This window comes from Caretta caretta, chromosome 18 (genome assembly GCF_965140235.1).
Source record: "Caretta caretta isolate rCarCar2 chromosome 18, rCarCar1.hap1, whole genome shotgun sequence".
Classification (NCBI taxonomy): Eukaryota; Metazoa; Chordata; order Testudines; family Cheloniidae; genus Caretta; species Caretta caretta.
The window spans coordinates 13,832,539-13,858,014 of NC_134223.1; the positions used below are offsets into that span (position 1 = coordinate 13,832,539).

The 25,476-nt window shown below is 41.4% G+C and overlaps 1 protein-coding gene across 1 annotated transcript in view; it reads left to right on the forward strand.

The window, feature by feature from the left end:
• Positions 1-379: 379 nt before the first annotated feature.
• The window catches only part of RERE (arginine-glutamic acid dipeptide repeats), a 401,076-nt gene continuing 375,979 nt past the window's right edge, over positions 380-25,476 (forward strand). The window contains exon 1 of the mRNA XM_075121005.1: positions 380-673. The gene's annotated coding sequence lies outside the window, so the exon portion shown is untranslated. The remainder of the gene's footprint in view (positions 674-25,476) is intronic.

Sequence of the window (25,476 nt, forward strand, 5' to 3'; positions counted from 1 at the left end):
CCCCCTCGTGCGACTCCCTTCCCCGGGGGCTGGAGCAGCGGGAAGGGAACAAGCCTCCGAGCCCCGGCTCAGCAGCCCGAGCAGAATCCCCCGAGCTCGGGCCCGCTGCGAGCCTCGGCGGACAGACACCCCCCCAAGCTCGCTTCTCCCAGGCTCCCACCCCCCTTCCTCCCTTTCTTTTAAATCACTTCCATCCATTCCCCTGATTGGTCCCAGCCGCCTGCCGGGTCATGGGGTCCTGGGCCTGATCCAATCAGGAGGCCGGATACTGGCGTGTGGGTCCGGCCTGGCTGGGTGCCGATTCGGTGTGTGAGCAGGAAGGAGGAGGCAGAGCCCGGCTGCCCCCCCATCCCCCCCCAGACGCTCGCGGAGCCTCCCCCCCGCGCACCCACCCCGCTGGCTGGGGCCCTTCAGTCGCCGCCTCCTGCCGCCGCCGCCCATTGTCCGCCCAGCCCTCCGCGGCCATGCCCCTGGGCTCCTGCTGCTGAAGGACCCGAGCCCCCCCGCGCCCCCCCGCGGCCGCTTTCTGTCTCCCCCCGCCGTGCCCGCGCTGAGCCCCGGCTCCGCAGCCCCCCCATCCCGCCTCCTCTCCTTCCTCCTCCCCCCACTTCTGCCCAGAGCCTGCCTGGCAGCCCAGAAACACCCGCTGATGGTGTAGCGCCCCAGGGGAAAGGTAAGTCTCTAACTTGCCTGCTGCTGCTCCTCCCCCCCCGTGTTGGGTGTTGGGGGGTTAATAGGTGGGGCAGAGAGAGGTGTGGGGCGGGGGGGTTGATGGAGAAGGCGGCTTCTTTTGAATAGACCGGGTGCATTTGTGAGGTTGTTTGTATCGCTGTGTGTGTGTGTGTGTGGGGGGGGATCCAGGGTTTCGTTTTGTTTTGTTTTGTTTTGTTTTTTCGTTTATTTATCTGCATGTAATTAAGGGGTCAGGTGAGGCCTCTCTAACTTGTCTGCTGCTTCTTTCTCCCCTTGAGCGTTTGGGTGAACTTGTGAGATTTGATGATTGTTGCGTGAAGCGGGATTGGGGGCTTGATGTAGGAGGCCACTGTGAACCTCTTGCAGGAGTGGGGTGGTAGGAGGAGAAGCAGGGGAGTTAGTGTGTCTGCAATTTAAGGGACGGTAAAGTGTCCAACTTGCCTGGTTCCTTTCTCCCTCCTCCTGCTCGATCAGTGCCTGGCTGGATTGTTGTTTTTGCTGCCAGTTGCTGGGGCTGTATGAGTTAGAGAAGGGGAAAAAAGGATGCTTCAACCTGTGAACATCTTGAAAGCATGTCAGAGGTTTGGCTGGGAGTGTGGGGAGAGAGAGAGTTCTATTTAACCTGAATGTAGCATCGAAAGGTAAAGTGTCTGACTAGATTACTTCCTCCTCGCAGCTCTTGTTTGAGGAGAGTCTGTCTGAATTATATTTGTTGCCACTAAATGTCTTGGCTCCATTAGTCTGATGAGGGTTGTTGGAGGAGGGAACCTTCCAGGTGTGGGGAAGTTGGAAGTGTTTAAAAAAAAAAGACCAATGCATTTTTATAAATTAAAGGTTTCAGAGTAACAGCCGTGTTAGTCTGTATTCGCAAAAAGAAAAGGATGACTTGTGGCACCTTAGAGACTAACCAATTTATTTGAGCATGAGCTTTCGTGAGCTACAAAGTGAGCTGTAGCTCACGAAAGCTCATGCTCAAATAAATTGGTTAGTCTCTAAGGTGCCACAAGTACTCCTTTTCTTTTTATAAATTAAAGAGTCTCTTTGGATGGGCTATCACCAGCAGGAGAGTGAATTTGTGTGGGGGGGTGGAGGGTGAGAAAACGTGGATTTGTGCTGGAAATGGCCCAACTTGATGATCACTTTAGATAAGCTATTACCAGCAGGACAGTGGGGTGGGAGGAGGTATTGTTTCATATTCTCTGTGTGTATATAAAGTCTGCTGCAGTTTCCACGGTATGCATCCGATGAAGTGAGCTGTAGCTCACGAAAGCTCATGCTCAAATAAATTGGTTAGTCTTTAAGGTGCCATAAGTACTCCTTTTCTTTTTGCTTTTCATGTGTCTTTGGGGACTATAACAAATTGCAAAATCAAAATTTTGATGCGGATGCAAGTGGGTTTAGTTGTAACATTTTTAGTTGCGTGGGAAGTATTTTTTTTCTCTTTAGAAAGAGAGAGACACAAACCTAAACAGAAAAGCAGTGTGGGAGGTAGACAGCATTACAGGTTTCATTTCTGGGACTGGCTGTTCAAGAAGTTGCTGGGAAGAAAACAATGTGATTCATTGTTGAAGTGTCTCTTTCCTCAGATTTATTTTTGTACACTGGTTGCAGTTATTTTTGATGAACTGACTTCTTACACTGACTCTTTTCTTGGAAACTGTAAAATTCTTAGAAATTAGAGGCTCACAAGATTTTATGTACTCATTGGACTACCTTCTGAGTTCAGATTTGCCACAGTGAAATTATTTTGGGTTTACATCAGTGTAAATGAGATCAGAATCTGGTTCTTTGATATTAGTGTTACATTTGACTAGGAACACTTTGTTTTGAAAGAAACATGAAATGGCAGATTCAAATAATAGATTTTTTTTTTAATTTTATAAAGGAAATATATTTACTCAGAGGGAAAATGTGGTAGGTTGTAAAATACAGACATGTTACACATCTCTCAGATATGCTACATGTTCAGTTTAATGTGTAATATGCTGGAGCTTTCTCAGTTTTAATGTTGCAAGAAACGTTTTTATGTTTTGTGTACACAACTTCCTTTCAGAGGCAGGCAACCCAGGGTGGTGGGGAAGAGGAGAAGGGAAAATGGATTTGTGTAAAAAATAAATAAAAACATCAGTGGGTAAATATTGCATGCCTTGGCTTTGCTCCCTGTGTTTGCCCTGTAAATTACAAACTGGGGTTGATTTTAATGGCCAGGCTTGGGTGGATAGCAGCTTTGCAGATCTGTTGTTGTTAGTTGGTGAGGACTGGAGGGAAGAAAGGGAGGTAGAGACACACACACAATGCCCAGCCTGGGAGCTCATTGTTCTTTCTCATACACTCTCCCATATTTGGGACTATACTTGCACACAAACACAGCCTCTTGTTTCCTTCTTTTCTTTTGAGCAGTGGAGGATCAGGACAGCATTTTCTACCCGGTTCCTCCCCCCCACCTCCTGGATGGCCTTTCTGTAACCTTGCAAAGGCGAAAGAGTAAATCGGAAACTAAAGGACATCAAAACGTTCAGCCTCTTCCCTCCTCCCCTTCCCAGGGCTGGCTTCTGCTGCTGTTTCTTTTTTTGTTTGTTCGTGACTGTGTAAAGATGGTATAGTGCACTTTACATTCCCAGCCTATGGGCTACTTCCTTTCACCCTCTTCTCCCTCCCTTCTACCTTAGAAAAATTTTCCAGGGCAAGATGCTTTTTTCCCTCTGGATTTGTTTTATTTGTGATTAAGATTTTTCTTTTGTGCGGGGGTGGGGGTGGAGAGAGTAGAAGAGATTGCTATTGAGTGAGAATATTTTGGTGTTAAAGACCATGTTTAAGGTTAATACAGTGAAGGGGATAGAAGCGAGTGAGGATGCTGTGATGATATTTAAAGGTGATCTACAGGCTGACAAATGTTTTACATTATATTTCCTCTCTCTATTCTAAACTGGATTTGTGTAGCTTGTTGAATGTCTTTTTATTTTACAATGGCATTTGTAAATGGATTAGTTACAGGTGTGGTCTGAGGCTGCCAAAGTAGGGCAGGGTTTGCCACTTAGCAACTTCAGATTGGGGGTGGTAAATCCTCAAATGACTCACCAGTGCCTTCCAATGTCTGATGGCTTTGTGGTGTGCAGAAGTTGGAAGGGAAAGAGTGATCACAATATATTGGATCCTGTGAGAAGACATTTGAGGGTATGCAGGCACTCCTGTCATACGTTTATGGAGTACAAGGGTAAATAGTGTCATGGTTAGAGCAGGGAACTAGAGTCAAGACTCCCACATAATGTTTTTGACTTTGGCACTGACCTGCTGTGTGTAACCTTGGCCAAATCACTTTCCCCCTCAGTGCCTGTTTTCTCAGCGCCTGTTTTCTCAGCTTTGTAAAATATGGTGGCTGCATCTGGACGGAGAATTTTCAGGGACATTTCCCATGTTGTTTTATCACAAGTGCAACTCCAGCGTCCGTAACAACAGGGGGAACACTAGTGTAGACCAGCCACAGGGACATTTATTGTTGCCTCATCTAACTCAGCTCAAAGCATGTCTACATGACATAATAGAAAAACTGCAATGGCTTTCTAATGCTTCAGCACTTTCTATATGGAGCTTTGCTGGTGTTAGAGTAATAGAGGGAGACTTCTCTGACCTTCTTAATGCACGCAAGGCCTTTGAGATCCCTGGCTGAAAGATACAAGTGTGAAGCATTACTATTCTGTAAGCTGAAATGGTGACTGCAGCTAGGAGAGGCAAACCTGCCTTAGGCACCAATCCTGTAATTGGATTTATTCATCTCAACCCCTTTGCACTGAAGCGGAGTTCCACTGGCTTCACTGGGGTTCTGCACAGGTGCAGAAATGTGTCCCCACAGATCTGATTGCAGGATGGGGGCTGTTTGGTCCTTTTTCTGGAGCAAAGGGTGGGGGGAGGGGGAAGGTTTTCTAAATGCTGCATTACAGGATAAAACGTGATTCTTAATGATTTTTCCTGATTTCAGTTCTGCTCAATAACTGTAAATGCCATGTTCCTTGCTACGTCAGCATTAGCTGTAGTATTAATAGTTGTATTAATCATCAATGTGTGTAAACTTCGCATCCTGGGCCCAAAATGCATTTGTCCATCCTTGCGATAAAGGGGAGTGTGCAGATTGAGAGGCAACTTTAATAATTTAATAAATAAATACTTGCCTTGGGCAATTGGGCAAGTAGAATTTTGCAAGATTGCCTTATTGGCTGCCTAATGGCACAGCAGAACCTGTGTTAACCTATTAACAGCTCAGCTGATAAGATAAGTTTGCCTAGGGGTGGCTTTGAATTCATAGACTTCATCTTTAAAGGACACTGAGCTTCGGTAACACACACTTAAATTTTATCTGTGATGTTAGCATATAAATACAGTACTCAAAAAAAAAAAAATTCAACCATCAGATTTTCAGCAGAGAAAAAGTACTTGGTGGGTAGGCTTAGATCCTGCAATGACAGCTATGTGGGAAGACACCTGCACCTACACAAATCTCCACTGGATGTGCGGGGTCTTAATCATTATAAGATCCCCTTATTTTAAATCAACGAAACTCTTGATTTGATTTCTGTAGATTAACTTATCTTGTATTACAGTATGAAACCTGTTCATTATTATCTTGTCACGATAATTTTAAATTGAAACCCAATTCTCCTTATGTGCTTCTAATAGTACAGTAGATTATTAAAACCAAAATATTTTTTTAAAGTAAGTATATGTAAAATGAGTAAAATGTTTATCCTTGAGTGTAATTAACCATTGGAGCAGCTTATCAAGGATTGTGGCAGATTGTCCATTACTGGAAACTTTAAATCTAATTTGGATGTCTTTCTAAAAGATATGCTTTAGCTCAAGCACAACGTTGGACTGGAAGCAATAATTTATTCAAGGTAGTCCCATGGTGTCTCTTATGCAGGAGGTTAGCTTGGATAGCCTTAAAACCTATTAATTGTTTTTCATCTGTTATGCTATTCATTTGGTGCATTTTTCTTAGTTTGGACAATAGACTGACTAACTTCTTAAAAATTTTTGCTTTCTGGTTCAGCTGTACAAGCATGGAGCAGTTGTCTGGGTTGCAGAGGGAAATGTTTAAGTCCAAACAAATGATGTCCTTAAAATATTTAAAGGACAACAAATGAGTGCTTCTGTTCATACTTGATTTTGTACATAGTCTTAAATCTAAACGTTGAGTTTAAACTGCTTGATAAGTATCCCTTTTAAAATAACAAAATAAAGTAGGCTTTCTTTAAAGAGGGGAAAATACGATGGAAATAATGCTGCTTCCCAACATCATAGGATTCTTAAGTGTTGGAAGAAAAAACAAAACAGAATCCTGTTGTTCACATCAAATACTACTTGTTTGATATTTGTTTTGTTTGTTCAGTTCAGCTTGAAATGAGGTTTACAGTCCAATAATGATGTCTGTCCAATGGAATAATTGGAAACTAGCTGCCAGGATGGCATCACTAATAACGGTTGAGGAGTAGTTTTGGTTAGGAGGTTTTGGGGAAGATGAATATGAGGATGTTGCTAATACGTTGGTAGGAAATAAAATAAGGCACTTTTTGGAGGGGAAGATGTGTGGAGCAGGAACCACAATGAAGAATTTTGCTTCTTATATTGGTTTGCCAGCAGCATTTTAAGCAAGCCTTTTATAGCCTTTAAGCAGCATTTTATAATGCTGGTAGTTATGTCCAACTTTTCCCTTCAAAGAGGCTGATGTATAAGCAAGGGAGAAAACACAAGAGTACTGGGACAATTTCTTCTGCATTAGAAACATATTGAAGGGATTGCAGACAACTGAGTAAAAGACAAGCTAAAATATTAGTTGAAAGATCCCATTTCAGCTGAATGTCTAAATATAACTATTTAGTTAATTGAATACACAGAGTAGTAGGTTGACAAAGAGAAAAGTAAAGCTATAGCCTTAGCTTAGGTGGTGACTTGCATCAGTTTTTCCTCTGTTTAAAATGGGGATAACAATGCCCTCCTTTATGAAACTCTTTGAAATGTCTGCTTGAAATGTGCCATATAGGAACTGTTGGTGGCTTTGTCAATCTTTCAGCATGCTGACGTTATACTTCTCTTGAAAGTGAAACTCTTAAAATGTAGTATAACGTGAGTGCTGCCTGCATTTGGTAAGCACGTCTATCAAGATTGCTTTAAAATCACTTTTGGATGTGGGTAATCTAAAAATAATTAGTAGAAATTTAATGGGAGCAGCAGGTATCCTACTAAATGGTTAGTTTTCTATGCCTGTTGACTTAAAGCTTGAAGTAAGCGGGGGAAAAAATCTCAGATTTTATAGTGAAAAAGCACGGAAGTAACCTGGGTATGAACCTCACTTTATATTTTAATTTTATTTTTTGTTAACAGTACATCGGCATACAAAATGTCCAGAGGTTCTGTTGTCCTATTTATCACAATGGTATTGAGATTAGAATGTCACAAATCAAATTTTGGCCTATTATAGAGTATACAACTCCTGCTGAATATTCAAAGTGCTTAGTTCCTCAGGCTGTATTAAATGAATACTGTCAACTTGAAATCCAGTCAGTTTAAAAACAGTGCAGTTGAAAGGAATTTCAGGTATTACACCTGACCCTGAGTTTCCTACCAATTGTTTTTGACAGTCATAGTTTCCTATTTTTTTTTATAAATATGTTTTTTCTTTCCCCTGTTGGGTCTGTTTTTACCCAGTGAACAAGAGAAACTGCTTAACTAAGGCCTGGTTTACACTACAAACTTAGGTGGACATAAACTGTGTTAAATCGATCTAATAATATATGTGTCTACACTACCGAGTCCCTTCTGCTGACCTAAGTGGCCTGTAAAGTTGACTTCTGTAATCCACCTCCGTGAGAGGCATAGCACTTGATTTGACATCCACTGGTCGACATGGGGATAGCATAGACACTGCGATGTCATGAATTGGCCTCCCCAAGGTGTCCCACGATGCTCCACTGTGACTGCTCAGGAGAGCATTTTCAACTCCACTGCACGTCAGCCAGGTACCCAGGAAACAGCCGCTCTTCTGGGAACTTCTGAATTTTCATTTCCTGTTTCATCAGCATGGAGAGCTCGCCAACACAGCTGATCATGGAGACTCAAGGCCGCAAACGTGCTCCAGCATGGAATATACAGGAGGTGGTGTGTGGGGAGAAGAGTCTGTGTAGGCTGAGTTCCAATCCTGCAGAAGAAACACTGATATCTATGCCAAGATTGCATGGGGCATGAGGGAGAAGGGGTACACGAGGGACAGGCAGCAGTGCTGTGTGAAAATAAAGGAGATTCAGCAAGTATACCAGAAGACAAGGGAGGCAAACAGTCGTTCTGGTTCTGCCCCACAGACATGCCGCTTTTATGAGGAGCTGCATGCAGTTCTCAGCGGTGACCCCACCGCAACCCCAAAAGGCTCCCTGGAGACCTCCCAGGAGCCCTGGGTGACCTCGAGCAACAACAAGGAGGACGTTGACGAGGAAGAGGAGGTGGAGAAGACTGTGAGGTAGGCAAATGGAGGGTCCATTCTCCCTGATGGCCAAGAATTGTTTTTAACCCTGGAGCACATCCCTTCATAGGACCACTGGCAGTGGAGCGTGATGCTGGAGAAGGCACCCCTAGTGAGTACACACTTCCAATCAAAAAAAAAAAAACCCACTGTCGGGGTTACATGCTATTATTTTTTTATGTTTAATCTGAACAGAAAAGTAGGTGTTGGTGGCCACTCCAGCTGCGCAGAGGGTACTCTCCGAAAACGATTGTTTATGTGCATGGGTATGGCCCGGGAATCTTCCATAGAAATCTTGAGGAAGCTTTCATGGAGGTACTCTGCAATCCTTTGCAGAAGGTTTCTGGGAAGGGCTGCCTTATTTCATCCACCACGGTAGACACTTTCTTGTGCCACTCCAGTATTAACTCTGCTGGCATCATTGCAACACCAGGACCAGGTCTGTACCCAGACGCTTGCAGCATCTCCCTTGCCACCTCTGTTACCCTAAGGAGAGTTATGTCACGTAGGAGAAATGGGGGAAGTTTTGAATGCAAGCCCTTAAACCACAAACAATTCAACAACTAATCCGTCCCCTGTTTGGTGAAATCTTGGTCACACAACCATGCTTTCCCAAATTGCTGTGGTTGTAGTTGGAAGGGATCACTGTGTATTGCAGGCAGCACTGGGGAAAAAAGTGGGGTGTGTGGTGGCTTCCTGTTTGTCTCCCCTCCCCCCAACCTGGTGCTGCTTTTGTAAAAAGCAAACCTTTTGGGAGGCTTTACACTGGTTCCTGTCCTCCAGCACTATCCAGGTTGCTAGGGAAAAGGGGGCTTTTCTTAAGTTCCAACCTGTGGTCCCAAGGATGTCTTTAAAAAAGCAGCAGCACAAGGCCTCTTGCCCATGCCTCATGGCCGTACTCACCACGGCTGGAGCAGCAAACTGACTCTTGCAATAGCCAGTGGTTGTGATTACGTTGTGGCTTGCAGTGAAGAGTATTAAGGGATGTTTTTTTATTAAAAAACAAAAACACCTTGCGCCAGAAACCACCGTCAATGCTACCCTTGTGCTTTGCATTCCTTGCAGCTGAAACCTTGTCCATCGGCGCATCCTTCACACCGGGACAGAGACTTTCCCAGATTAGAAGGTGGAAAAAGAAGACTTGGGAGGACATATTAAATGAGTTAAAGCACATCTCCGAGAGTGACAAGACTGAGCTTAGACCATGGAGGATTACACTGTCCGAGAACTTGGACATGGAGGATAGGAGAGCATGCAGAGAACAAGAGCGTGCCACGCAGGAAGAGATGCTGCGGATTATGAATGAGCAGTCAGACATGTTGAGGTTCAAGAAAGGCTGTTGGATGCTGGAGTCCCTCTGCAGCCTGTGCTGAACCTGCTGCCATCATTGCCCAGTTCTACATCCTCCTCCCTCAAACATCGTATGAGGTGGGGTGGATGGGAGTTTGGTATCCCTTTGCTCTCAACACCAGGGGAGGGTACAAGGACCAGAAGGCGCCCATTCCCACAACTTTGATTGTTGTTGCAATGGAGCTCTAAGCAAGCTTTCCTTGTTTCTGCCCGACAGTGTTATCAGCCCTTTTGCCCAGGTTATCTTATTTTTCTTTGCTGTCTCTGTGTGTGTGTGTGTGTGTGTGCATAATAAAACTTAACTGATTGAGGAGAAAAGGCTCTTTATTCATTCACCGTTCATTCACTGTGGTGGTTGGAGGAGGAGTTTATGGGGGAGAAAATGCAATGGAGGGACAGTTTGGTAAGGAACAACACAGATAAGTGTCACATTAATCTGGCTCATTGCTGAAACTGGTTTTCAAAGCCTCACAGAGACGCAGAGCCCCTTGATGTGCTCTTCTTCTTGGCCTGGTGTCTGGCTCCTCAAAATTGGCTGACAGGCGATCCGCCTTAACCCCCCACCCTGGCAGAAACTTTTCTCCCTTTGTTTCACAGATATTATAGAGCACACAGCAGGCAGCAATAACAACAGGAATATTGCTTTCACTGAGGCTTTGTCTACAGTGGAAACTGAATGACAAAGTCATTCAGAGGTGTGAAAAAAAACACCACCCCCCAATGACAAAAATTTTGCTGATGAAAAGCACCAGGGTGAACAGTGCTTTGTTGGCAGGAAAGCTCTTCTGCGGACAAAGCTACTGCTGCTTGTTGGGGGTGGAAGTTTTTTGTCAGTGGGAGAGCTCTCTCCTGCCAACTGACAGAGGCTACACTGCGCATCTTTTAGTGGCATGATAAAAGGTGCGTAGTATAGATATAGTGTAAGATCTAACCTAGTAAGCAAACAACACCAGCGACCTTTTAACATAAAAAGGCACATTCCACCACCATTCTGCACTTGTGCAGCCTATAGTTGAACTGGTCCTTACTGCTGTCTAGGCTGCCTGTGTACGGCTTCATGAGTACTGGGAGCAAAGGGTAGGCTGGGTCTCCCAGGATCGCGATTGGCATGTCAACATCAGCAATGCTTATTTTGCAGTCTGGAAAGAAAATCCCTGCTTGCAGCTTTCTGACCAGACCAGTGTTCCTAAAGATGTGTGCGTCATGCACCTTTCCTGACTATCCCATGTTGATGTCGGTGAAACGGTCTTCATGATCCACCAGTGCTTGCAACACCATTGAGAAGTATCTCTTTCAGTTCATGTACTCTTTGGCATGGTTATCTGGTGCCAACATAGGGATATGCATTCCATCTATCACCCCACCATAGTTAGGGAACCCCATCGCCACAAAACCATCCACTATGTCCTGCACATTGCCCAGAGTCACTACCCTTCTCAGCAGAAGTCTGTTGGTGGCACTGCAAACTTGGATCACAACAAATCCCATGGTAGATTTACCCACTCCAAATTGATGCTCCACTGACCGGTAGCAGTCTGGTATTGCAAGCTTCCACAGAGCTATCACCACTTGTACAACTGAGCGGGGTCCATGCTTGTGCCGCGTGGGCAACCCAGGCTTGCGAAAAAGGCTTCGTTTGTTTGCTGTTGATTTCAGGGAGTGAGGGAGGTAGGTAAGTGCATTATGGGAGGCTAACACCATGTTCCCATAAGGCATTGCAAGCCCAACCCAACATTCCACTAGGCTATGTGTGCTGTAGGATAGCTACCCACAGTGTAGTGCTCCATGCATCGATGCAAGCCCTGCTAGTGAGGATGCACTCCTATACAATGAGCATAGTGTGGACATGCAAGATCGACTTGCTTATATCACAGGCTTAATGTCGACTTACATGAAGTTGACTTAACTTTGTAGTGTAGACATGGCCTAAGGCTCTGATCCTGCAGTTAGATCCAAGTGGGTGGCTCCTGGCAGCTGTGTGGACCCCCAATTTAATGTCAGGTGGCATTCATGTGGCAATGAGGGTCTCGTTTTACGTTCAGGGCCTGACTGACTATACTGTGGGAGCCATGAAACTGACTATATACAAAGTGCTGTCAAGTGCAGAAAGTAAACAAACTGAAAAGTTCTACCTCTTGTTACTTACTTGTATATTGCTGCTAAGTGTTCCCTGTAAAAAAGTAAGCAAAAGCCTTCAAACAGAAATGATTAAAATTAATTGACATTGTTCCCTCAAATAGTTTGGCCTGTCTTCAAGGCATTATTTTCCTTTCTCTGTATCAAACTTGATTTACGTATAAGGAGGTAAGAATCAAGGTTAAATTGTTCAGATAAGTTGAATGTTGATTAAATGTCTTAATTTTGAATTTGATCCCAAAGCACCTTGTAGTCTTGCCATCGAAAGTGATATATCTTGCTTATGCAGACATTAAATATTAAGCCTACAATCAGACTTGTGTTGGTGAACTGCTGCGTGGCACCCCATTGAGTTAACTGGGGTTTCAGAAGAGCCTTGTCGGTGTTACTTGTATGCCCTGGTTGTAGAATCAGAATCTGCCTTCCCTATTACTGTCAGAACTCACATACATCTGTATATCTCTGCCTTGTTTGAAACCATAAATGAAGGATATAGGTCAACACATTCTATAGTTTTGTCTGCCTTAGTATCTTAAAAAAAAACAAAACCAAAAAAAACCCCCAAAAACCCACCAAAAACCTTCCATTGTTACACTTTTACTTGTGGGAGCATTAGAGTAGCCAGACTCCTAATGTTTTAACCGCCATGTTGTCTAGACCTGTTCTGAGCTGCTGCTTTAGACAACATGGTGGTTAAAACAGGCGGTCCATCTACTCTAGTGTGTGTGTCTGATGAAAGGGTGCTGTCTCTTGACAGCATTGGTGCTTCCAGTATGGCTACCATTAGCAGAGCTGGTCCTGTGGTAATGCAATGGTGGGGCGATGGTAAGAAATATACCACCTTAGACAAGGCATATGGTCTAGTAAAACACTTATGCATGTCCTTAACTTCAAGCATATGGGTAGTCCCATTGTGTAGTACTTAAATGCTTTGTTGCATCAGGGTCAGAGCAGCATGGCTTAGTGGACTGAGCACAGTACTGGGAGCCAGGACTTGAGTATAGAGCCCTACTCTTTCACTATCTTGCTTTCTAAACTTGGGCAAGGCACAGCAAATCTGTTCCCCAGTATCCACATCTTTAAAATAGGGCTGGTACTAATCAGTATTAAAGTGAGGATGAGGCAGAGGCTTGATCATTATTGTACAGAATATTAAAGATATAAATCATTTATGAGTGTTTAAGGATTATTATTTTTTAAAAGTACATATGTGGTTCAGCCTGGTAACACTGGGACCTACAAGGGTCTGGGATACATGGTACTGATGCCAGAATGTCTTGTCTCCCTTTTCTCTGATATAGGAGTTTTTATCCATTCACGTATGTTAATATGAAAAACGGTTTAACTCTAAAAGAGGAAAGTGACGGTGCTTCAGAGACTTCAAGTGCTTTAAGGGCTGTATTTCTCCAAGGAATTACTCCCAGTAAAAATTCATGGTGGCTGAACATGACAGAGTCTGCAGATTTGCTTCTAATTCATAAAGAACATTTGGTATGTGAGCCCCACAGCATGTTTGCTTTAGGGCCAGAGTATAGAATTCCACATCAAACAAATAAAGCTGTAGGGGGACGCTCTCTCTAACTACAAAATGGTATTACACCATTTGGAGTGCAGAAAACTTTAGGATCAAAGGAGGTCTTTCCCCTCTTCAGCTAGCTTTTGTTCTCCATCATATTTTTACCTTTTAATTATCAACTTTTCTTCATACATACTAATTATTCCTTCTGCTCCTTGGCAGCTTTTTCTCCAAATGTTAACTAATCTCTCTCCAATTAAATTCCACCTATGTTCTCCCTAGTAATCTTTTTTTTTGCTCAAGTTCATGCCCACTTTGTTTTATATTTATACACCTTGTAGCAGCTATCCTCCCCTTTCTATCAAGATTGCATATATCTTATTGTGATATCATTTAAAAAGTGAACTGCAGAATTTAGTGTAGCGTTATTCACACACTTTTGTGGTGAATACACACCACAGCCTAATTAGTGAAGGTATTACCAGATAAAAAGCTTCACCTTATTCTTAATTCATTTTATGTTCTTTGAAAGTCCACTGGCTTGTCTAGATTAAGAAAAGATGACCTGGAATACATAATTTTAGGATGTCACATGCCTGAAAACTCATCACTTGCATGAGACTTGTGGTGTCTGCTACTGTCCAAGAATGAGGCATCTTTAATAATAGTAAATGCCATGTTTTTATCTAGCAAGACTAGTGTTTCTCTCTCTCCCCCCCCCCCCCCCCTCGGCCCGTTGACTGTGAACTGTAATCTTGATGATACAGTATTTTGCCGTGTTTCTTGAAGGTCATGTAAGTTATTCATTGTTTTAGACCTTATGACATAAAAAACTAGTACAGTGTTATGTGGTTATACCAAACTAGCTGTGAGCCCTTTGGAAATTAGGGAGACCAAATGGGTGAGGTAATATTTTTTATTGAACCAACTTCTGTTGATACAAGAGAGAAGCTTTTGAGCTACACAAAGCTCTTCCTCAGGTCTGGGAAAGGCAAAGCTAAATACAGGATTGAACAGATAGTTTAGCATAAGTAGTTAGCACCGCATACAACCCTTTCAAAATGGCAGTTTTGGAAAGCACCTGGATCTTTGAATTGTGTAGAACTGCAGTAATCTCTTTTGTCAATTGCATGTGGAGGAAATACCATCCCAGGAACTTGTATCTTTCTCCACTTCTATAATTAAATTTGCAGAAGTCTCCTAAACTTTATTTCTGAACTTCTAGTACCTCTTCTATGAATTTCTGAGATTTTTTTTAACTGAGTTTGCTTTCCTGTTGAGTTTGCCTGTACCCTTTTTGTGAATTAATTTAACCTTTTTATTTCTGATTTGTCTGCTTTTGTTTAATTTCAAATATGTTCCTGTTGGATTTGCCATACCAGAATCTATATCAGTTGAGCTCCCAGTTGGACGTATTTATACATTTAAACTTCCTTTTGTTATATACTACACTTTCTGTGATTAAAATTGTTCTGTGGAAAATGGCTATCATGCAGATTCCTTACTTTGTTTTCTTTAGTCACAAAATTAATATTTCAAATAAATCCTTTATTTTTAATGCCAAACCCTGGTCGTATTAATGTTAATGGGATCGTGTTTTTGCCTTTCAGCCTTGTTTACTTGAAGATGTAAATGTTGAATGCGGATTCTGAGTTAGGTTATAATATATTTTATATAATTATTTATTTTTACACTTCATTTGCCATAGTTTATGCTCCTTTCCATTTTCCTCAGCAGGATTAGGATTATTAGCCTGGATGGGCATGGATGGTATCCCTAGCCTCTATTTGCCAGAAGCTGGGAATGATCACTTGGTGATTACCTGTTCTGTTCATTCCCTCTGAAGCACCTGTCATGGGCCACTGATGGAAGACAGGATACTGGACTAGTTGGACCTCTGGTCTGACCCACTATGACCGTTCTTATGTAGAGAGAGATGGAGTTGTACATAATCAGTGAGCTTAGAAAAGGCATGTGGAATTTGCTTGTTTATGTGCATTATGTGCACTTGCTTGTTTTTTAGACAGTTTGTTCTTGTTCTTGCATTCTGGCCAGACTATGTTAGAAACTGGTTTAGTAGGAACTGAATTTAAGACTTTAAAATATGATTCCTCAATGCACTGTGTAGTCCCGTGGGAACTGGAAGAAGCTTGCAATTTTACAGGGTTCTGGAGGTGGGGTTTTGGTAGAAGAGGCATATACTTGTCATGCAGGAAGTGCACTCTGTGCCTGTCTGTAAATTTAAGCACTGTTTCTTAATTCTATTTGAAATCCATTGAAGATGGTTCCTTGTGTGGATGGAGGTTGTGTTTCTGTTGCATGGTCTCCACTAAAAATGCTACGGCAGCACCGTTGGAGCACTTCAGTGTGAACATTACCTACGCTGATGGGAGGGGTTTTCCCGTCGCCGTAGGTAATTTACCTCCCCGAGAGGTGGTAGCTAGGTCACCCTAGTGTTGTCTACACTGGAGATTAGGTCAGTTTAACTATGCCATTCAGGGTGTGGATTTTTCACGTCCCTGAGAAAAGTAGTTAAGCGAACTCAATTTTCTAGTGTAGACCAGGACTTAGTCTGCCAGCTCACACACAAACTTGCATTCACATGGGCTGCCAGTCATCAGATGGTACAATCATGGTCACTGTTGATCTAGCCCATATAGGAATATGCAATTTAGGCTGAGTTTTCCAAAGGAGCCTTGGAGTTATGCACTTAAATACCATAAAAGATAATGGGAAATGGTTGCCTAAGTCCCTTAGGTTCCTTTAAAAATCACAATCTTAGAAATGAATGCTTTGTAGTTAGTTACCAATCCCTTACATGATTCAGTCCCTCCTCTTTCCTTGTATATTACATTTTAATTTCTTTAATTCCCTCTCTCCCCCTCCCCATTTCTTTGCAACCATTTTTTCCCTGTCATATTGGGATTTGTTTTTCCACAGGTATTTGTTGTACTCATCCCTTTCATTTAAATTAAAGTGTCCCTTCCTAATTTCTTTGACATATCTTTTTTGATACTGTTCCTTTTCCTGTCTGATATTTTTTCTGCTTTGCTGTAAAGTTTTGTGTTGCTTTGATTTGTAGTTTTCATTTCAATGTCTTTTCTGTGCTTTTAAATTCAATATTCCGTTCATTCAGCTCTTTGAGGTAGAGGGAGACTGGTACTGGAGTCCAGGTCAACAGGTTCTGCACAGCATGAGTGCACAGAATGCCACCAGGCTTAAAATTTAGCAGCTTGAATGCAGGACTTCCCTCTTACCTGCAGAGGTCTCCATTTCTGGTGATCTGATTGAGCCTTATCCCTTGGTGACTGCTGAAATGTTTTTGTTCAAACCCCATACAAGCCTCAGAGTGCAATCCCTAACATTTACCTTTTTCCTATGCTCTATTCTCCCCTCTCTCGCTGTGGGTAGGATTGAATTCCGTTATATCTTGGTTGTACCTTTATTCTGCCTCTCTTATTTTGGTATGCTTAGGCTCCTAGAAAATGAAGCAACCTGTTGGACAAGTTTCCTAAAAGTTATCATTCCTGTTGGGTCACAACCCTTCTTGCATCCCCCTCTGCCCACTTTAATCCGCTTGTACAAACATGAGTTCTCTTGCAGTGGACACCTAGGGTTGATCCAAAATCCACTGAATCTCTCTGTTTTCGTTTTCCTTGCAGTAGTATGGTGTGGCAAACTGTGTGTTGTGAACATTAGTCTTTCTTGAAGAGCTCAGTCAACATTATGTGTGTGAGAGTGTACGTATATCTCTTGAATGTAATTTTACAGTAGGTACTCAGATATTTAATTGCTTGTTTAATCATAGTATTTTTGCTTTTAACTGCTTATTCTTCATGCACCAGGTTCCTTACAGTTGGAACAAACAAAACCCTGGGAGGGAAGTAATAGGAATAATAGTTCATGTAAAGACAGCTGAGAAGTCAACATACGTGCCCTTCTCTTTTACTGCGTACAGTCAACATCATCTATAATCCATTTAAACTCACCTAGCCGCTTGAGAAATCTGCACAAAACTTTAAACACAAATATAACGGGATAAATTATTTGTAACTGAGGAAGCATAACATGAAAAAGGTATCCAGGAGAATGACTAAATTAAGCCCAGCAATAGTTTACATGCCTTACTATTCCTTTGATTGTATCACAACTGATGTAAAGCCAGCCATAGGAGGAACTGGTCCTTGGTCTTGGAAGCCTTCAGTTTTCTCCTGTCATGTTTCTGTGGTGTGTGTGTGTGTGGGGGGGGAGGGGTTTGCCCTTTTTTGTGGTAATCTCTGTACACTTGGGAATTTCTACTGTATCTTCATAGTCATGAATGAGTAGGTGCTCATGTCTTCTCAGGCACCATATATGCTGTATATATCCTCTGTGTTTAGGATGTTGATCTGTAAATATCAATTTCAGGGATAAAGAACTGCTGTATTTTGTAACAACTCCAGCACCAGAAAAATATGTTGGATTACACTCACCAAATCTGGGTAGGTTTTTTTATTGCTGGGATTGAGGGCACAGAGAAAGGGAGACAGCTATAAGAACAGTACCCAAGTTGAGATGCTCCATACCTTATCCTTTTGAGCATTTTTCTGTGTATCATGATTGGAGCACTTTGCCCACAGATTTTCAGTTTTCAGAACAATATTGTTTCCTGTAAAAGTCCATGTGGCATCTCTTCCACATCCCTTAAAGAGATTGCTTGCTCTCATCTGCTTCTTCACACCCCTATATCGACTGTTCTTAAATTGTGCAGCTATTTGCCCATCTTTCAGAAATAACACATTGGTTGCCAGTCATTCATAATGTGGACTCTCTCTTTCTCTCTCATAACCTCAAAAAAAAAAAAAAGTCTTGGGTTTCAAAAGATGATGGAGGCTACAAACGTTAAAGTTTGAAAGTACTTGCAGAGCACCACAAGCTGTTGTTATGACTGCTATATAGTGACTTATGATTGCCCATGAATTTAGACCTTTGATACAGCTGCCATCAAGGTGGGCTTCAAGTGTTGGCCGTGCTGCTCAGTATAATGATTCCTTTAAAATGACCGGTATCAAAACAGACCGCTGCTTCTTTGAAGCTTCTGCAGTGTTCAGTCTTGTTTAAAGCATTTCAGATTTGAGTAAGAATACTTGGTGGGAAAAGGGCACTAAAAAGGCTATGGCATCTTGGGGAGTTACCTGGTAATTGAACACCTCAAAAGAATTAAAGAGCTGGGAGCCTGACCCATCGGTAATGTAGCTACGATACAATACCTAGAATATATAGTTTTTGAAAGCTGCCATCAGATGGGACACCTTGAATGGTTTTTTGCAGTTTTAATGTTTTCTTCTTCCCGAAAACATTGCAACCATCTTTATTGCTCAGCTGTTCGGACAGATATTGGTGGAGTCATCCTTGCCTATTAGTAGTAGGTATGTATATACTGATTGACATCTGGTGCTTGATGAAGATCTGTATAGACACCTTAGTGAACATATCTAAACATAACCATATGCTGTTTTGCACTTGGAAGTCACTGGGAGAAAAAAATTGCACATAGTTATGTGCGTATACAATGGCAATACTGTAACATCAGTTTATAGAACATAATTTGTTAGAGCTCTGAAGAAAAGGCATGGAAGCATTTGTTTTACTTCAGGCTCAGTGCCTTCTGCAGTAATGTGTGATGGTGATATAGGGAAGATAAATGGCTCTTGAAAATGCACATTGGAGGTACTAGATAGTATTTCTAGATATTATGAGTATCTGGTTTCCTGTATGAGGGGCAGGATCAACTTCTGTTCTCGTGCACACGCAGGGGCAGTTTAAGGTCTCTGAGGCCAGAAGCAACTAAGACAGGTAGCTGGTGGACAGTGTCTGCTCTGATTTGGAAGGAAGGTCAAGTATTTGGCAGTGGGAGAGACATTCATCTTTAGAAGTTGTGTGTCTGGCTGTTGGGGGTGAATAAAGTTTTGGTAGATATGGGCCCTATATCTTCATCCACATGTCTTTTTGAGTGTCCGTCAAGAAGAATGCTGCACTTGACAGTCTGGATTTAGAAACCTATTGTGTTATGAAAAGTTAACTTTGGCTAAGTACACAAAGTTTCCTTTCAGTTCCTGCTTTTTCATCTTTATATGAAACTGTTTGCCTGGTCTCCACTGGTGGTGATAAACTCAGATTCCAGAATTTCTTTGCTCAAAGTTTCAGTGAAAACTTCATCTTTTTATCAGGATCCAGTCAAGCTAACGTTCATATTTTTGTAAAGTCTCTTTACTTGCTGGTTGGTTTTCTTTTATCTCTTAAGAATTTTGAATCTGAAATCTCTTTCCTTGCTGAATATATAGGTATAAACTTACTTCAGGGCATTTGATCACTTCAGTGTTCATGAAAGAATTCCCCCATCCAATATTGGAATTGTTTAATAATCTGCTTATTTTGGGTGGTTGTGATGTATGCATCGCCACATCAGATGGACAGAAAGACATTTTACTTCACCTAGAAGTACTTGGGATGGTTGTTTTACGGCAACTGAAGATTTCATAGTTGTAAATGGGTGTTGAACTTGGCTCTTTCTGCTTCAAGAGCCCATGTCTGTATCACTGTAGCTAAAGAAGAATCTCCTGTACCTTTGGCAGTATTGGGGCTTATGGCACACAATTGCTGACATGCTCGTCAGTAAATGGCAGAGGTGACACACATGAACCAAAATAGCATATACTGTACACCATTGCACCATGCATTGTGAGACTTGTGAGAAGCGTCAGGTGTTGGCCGCTGCCAGAGAAGCAGGATAACAGACTAGATCTTGAAAGGCATATCTTCATTTGTACTGTGTATTGTAAGACAGCTCACTTGGGTGGGTGTGTGTGGTGGGGGGAGGCAGGTTGACACAAGAAATCTTTTGAACTATTCAAAATAGTACTTATCTGTAGCCATGTGTGTTGGAGGTGTGACAAGGTATGATCCCTGACAGAATAGCTGTCCTAGCTACAGTTCAGTTTTACTAGCAAAGCTAAGCTTTTACCAGTGTAGCTTGTTTTGTTCAGGGGGGTTGGAAGGCTGGAATAGGCTAAACGGGCAAATTACCAGTAAAAGCTGTGTCCACTCTAGGAGAGCTTTGCTGGTATAGTATGTCATATAGCTATATTGGTACACTATACTGGCAAAGTGCTCTTAGTGTAGACTTGGCTGTAGCTGTATGACCATAATTACTCAGGGCTTTTTCTGTACCTTGGGTATCCCTTCCTTCCTCGGAATCCTCCTTGTTATATGTTTGAAGCATGTGATAGCTTGATATATGATCAGTCAAATATGCTGTGTTTTCCCCATTTTATCCTTGTTTTTTAAAGAATGAAGTTCAAGAACAAGAATAAAGAAAAGGAGTACTTGTGGCACCTTAGAGACTAACCAATTTATTTGAGCATAAGCTTTCGTGAGCTACAGCTCACTCTGATGAAGTGAGCTGTAGCTCACGAAAGCCAGCTGTAGCTCACGAAAGCTTATGCTCAAATAAATTGGTTAGTCTCTAAGGTGCCACAAGTACTCCTTTTCTTTTTGCGAATACAGACTAACACGGCTGTTACTCTGAAACCTGTCAAAAAGAACAAGCCTTTTCTAAAGCCGTTTGGAAAGCGTACTCAAGTTTGTGGTATATAATGGTGTGTTGGGAGGTTGGTGTATAGACGGGCATTGGGGGAGAGGTAGGGGGAGACACCCCCCTGACTGACACAACACCCCCATGTAGATTTGGATCTATACTGGTGGTTATGTTGACAGAAGAGGCATGTGTGATCCCTTTCCTCATCTGAGAACCTTTTCTGTTCTCACATGGAAAGAACTATTACCCTTTTTTTACATAAGACAAGAAGGGCCCACTATTCTGCCTTCCAACAGTGGCCAATGCCAGATGCTTCGGAGGGAATGAACAGAACAAGTGATCCATCTCCTGTTGTTCAGTCCCAGCATCTGCCAGAGGCTTAGGGACACCCAAAGCATGGGCTTGCAACCCTGACCATCTTGGCTAGTAGCCAGTGATGGACCTATCCACTTCCTTTTCTAAATCTCAACAATATTGTTTCTCTTGCTCTTTTTACATAAAATAATGTGTATTCAAAAAGGGACATGTTTACCTCATTGAAAGCCAGTTTAAAATCCTTCTAGTTTGGTTAGAACACTTATTGTTATAAACAGTTTCACCACTTGTGAAATAAAAAGAAAACTCTTGAGTTTTCCATAGGGCCTTAAATGACTGACTGGTGGAAAGCAGCCCAGCTGAATTCAGGAGACACGGATTTCAAAGTTAGACCTTGTCTAAATACAGTTTTTGGGCCAGTATAATTTATTTCTGTTAATAGGGTTACTTTTTTAATAAAATGCAATAACTGCATACCCATACAACCTCCTCCACTCTCTCATTGTGGATGTGGTTACAAAGACAAAACTTTACCGTATATGAGTTTGTTTTTTCACTTTGTGTATGGAAATGGCTATACCAATATAAAGTCTCACTTCCAATGTAACTGCATCCACACTAGAATGTTATACCAGTATAGTTAAAACAATACAACTTGTATGTAGATATGCCCTTAGGTTTAAAAGCCCTAGTAGAAACTACTGATGTCACTGGCCACTGATTATAAGGCTTCCTTGATGGGGGCGGGGAGGTGTTGGGAGCAGATGGTTCAGGAGTATACATAATTTATTTGTGTGTGTCTGGGTTTTTATTTTTAAATCTACTCCCCATGATATAGTCCAGTAATTGGGACCTAGCAGCTCATGGGAGGTGGAATATACTGAGGAAAAGCCCCTGGATAGCTTCAAATGCAAGCCCCGTATTCCTGCTGTCCAAATGAGTCATGTTTGCAGTGGGTTCTGTACTTTATGGTTTGTTAAATATTTTATTCATGTACCTTAACTGTTTAGTGTTGTCACTGTGCAGGCCTAACCCAGTCACTGATTGGTGACAATGCTTCTGTATTTATTTTTCAATTAGAACAGCTTTTACAGCCTATGGAATGGCCATGACAAGGAAACTGTTTTTCCTTTCGCTGGAGGTTTTTTTGCATTTTTGAAACATTTCTAAGTTTCTGTTTTGAAAATAAGTGGGGAGGGAGTATTGAATGGGCAGTAGATGATTTTTTTAAAGCTCTTTTTTGTTCATTTTTCGTATTTGATGACTGTTCTAGAGGGTTTTGGAGAGCCTTAAGTATCTAAAGAAAAAAAACTTGGGTTAAAAGGAACATTTGTGCTTCTACTCTGCCTTGCAATTTATTCTTTTTTAGTGTAAAAGGTTCACAGCTTTGATAAGTCTGGAAAAGTTTAAATGATTATATGAGGAGTGTTTAAAAATAGAAAATGCTGCTTTTTTTGCATCCAGTGAATTAGGGTTCTTAGCTTACAAACAAACTGGTGATTTTATATATGACAACCAAGTGGTACGTCTTCTACATTTTTGGGAAGGAAAAATGCTTTCTTGTGTCTAATCTCATGGTAGCCTGTAACAGTGAGCTGTTTTGTACTGGATTGCCTTTTAAATAGAGGAATGCACAACTCTGTATAAACATTTCAGTTAATATAAATAGGGTCTGATGCTTAACCAAGGCAAATTATAATTTGTGGAAACTAATTTTTCTGTGTGAAATCGTCTGTTGGATGCTTCTTCAGCTCATTACTGTGCACTCCAATTTGCCAGATTAACAAAGCCATTAATAATAGGAGCTCTCACTTTTTTTAGCATGAAAGAACTGGTAAGCACACAGCTATATATAGTACTGTATTTTAATTAACCTTGTACTGGGTTTATCCTGTATTACCAGTTACGTCCTAGAAAATTATGTTCATAAAAGGTTCATCAGTGGTTAAATTGAAGAGAATAAAGTTATGTTGGCATGTTAGTTAAATATTTGTTGCACACACAGTAAAGGGCCGCGCTATTAATTCGCTAGTAATTGCATGAGACTAAAATGCAAGATCCAAGAATGGGACAGGGTCTCTATGACAAGAACAAGCAGGTCTTTCTAATGATTCGTCTTTCTAATGTGGAGTAGGGTTAGATTAAGTGGTGGTAAATTTTAAAAACAAGCTGTAGTATAATGGTAACTGTCAGTGGTTTCTGTTGACTTAGGCCTTACCTTGATGTGATGGAACTACTTATTAATATTAATGGCATGTTCTGAAAAATATTCTACAGAAGACTGGAAAATGTGGGCCCACTTCAAAACATGAAGGGGGTGAAGGAACATTGAAAATAGATGGCTGTATTAAAACAAGATAGTTTCTGTTACCGTGAACCTGCAAATTCTTGCCATAGTGGTCATTTATATAACATAAACAGTGTGTCGGAGGAATTGTATGCTTAGATAAATAATGTGTCAAAATGGGGTGCTTAGTATGATTGTATTCAACTTGATCTGCTTAGTATTAACTGTGAAATATGTTGCGACAGTAATAATGAATGCAGTGGATGCCTTTCTGCTGTTATCAAAATCCATTAACAAGTTTTGCTGTGCTTGAATGCCTTTCATTGTTATGCTTTATGGTTCATGCTAAAGCGGTATAAATAAATGACATCCATTCTCTGCTGATACAGTTTCTATATACTTTACGAACAATGATGTTATTTTGAATAAACATCTGTTTAACTTTTAAATAATGGATTCTAGGCAGGTTGTGTGGGTTAAGGTTTCTTTTTTTTTTGATTTGGAGAGGGCCTTAGCCAGAGAGGGGAGAAGCAAATTGAGAGTCAAAATGTCTAGATTTATTGGAGAAGCTTAGCATGATGTGTTGGCAGGTAGAATGCATGGAATTAGATCTTCTTGAGTTTTGTAACTTACTAATGAAAAACTAAAACCAGGGCTGCAGACATTCTGTGATTCTACAGCAGCAGGATCCACTTCTTGGTGCATAATTCTCCAGAATCAAAGCTTTCCATTAAAAATAAAAATAAAAAAAGACCATTGCAACCTTTATGACTATGAAAAGAACGTCCACATGCGAACAGTGAAAATCAGGCTGCAAATAGCCTGAAACACTAGCTGTAAGAGAAGCATAAACTGCCCCATTTATCTGTGTAGTGATGACTCTGAAACCTATTGGTAATGTTGATATTTAAAGATAGCTATTTGATTGCTAATAGTTTGGCTGGATATTTCTACTGAATGTGTTTATACCACAATTTCAAACTCTCTTAGCTGGTATTTCTTGTCAAAAGCCTGATCTCTCCTCTGTTCAGCTACCAAAACTTCCACTTTCCTTCCCAATAACGCACTTCAGTTACAAGTTGTCAATCAAGAAACTTGCAACTCACTGAAAACTTATGGGAGGAGTGAAAAATATAATGTTGCAGGATTGCATTATTCCTTTTCATATTTAATTCACACAATGTTCATTTTAGAGTTTAGCTGAAGCTGCTGCAGAATTTTCAGTCTGCCATAAGAGTCGTACAAAAATCAAGGATCTTGGGACCTGTTAGTCACTGTGTGACCTTTCATAGGTTTAACTTATTTGGAATCTTTCTCATTTAACTCTGTGAGAAATTAAGTGCAGTAAGTGTGAATGATCCTCTTGGAGGGTAATCCTGTGGGCCAAATTCACCACTGGCATAAAGGGACACAGATATGAAATCAGTGGTGTTTCACTTGGGTATGCCAGTGGGAAACTGACCACACATGCATGATTTGAAATCTTGGTAAAACTTTTGGGCTATTCGTCCTGAAGAGGGTCTAGTCTTACATTTGATTGTATTTTCCCCAGTATCTGCTCTGAAAACATAAAGTGATGCATTATTAGAGCTGCATCATTGCTGTCTTCAATTATATCATTCCCAAGTGGTTAACTGTAGTTCCTTCCCACCAACAGAGGGAAACATTAATAGCTATAATTTGAGTGTGTGACTTAAATGATTAGGCGAGCAAGCTAGCTGCTTCAGTCTACGCTCTTATGTGTTTCCAGCAGGCCTTGCCAGCTAGCTTCTTTTGTATGGTATCTGTGGAAAGGCCTGATCTTTTTTTGTCCACTTTAAAGCAATGAGACTTATGTGCTGAAAATTAAGAATGTGTACATAGCGTTTGCAGGATCAAGGATGTAATGTGCACTCAATGTGCCCAAAGAACGGAGAGCAAAGAAGGTATAGGTTAAAAGGGGAGAAATCCAGCAAATTACCATCAACTTGGTTTCTAAAGTTCATCTTTTATGCTGAAATATGAAGTTGAATGTTTCCTAACTTGTAAAATGTTAAATATTTTTCAATTATGAAAGCATAAGGGGGTTTATAAGAGACTAGTTTCTAAGATTTAAA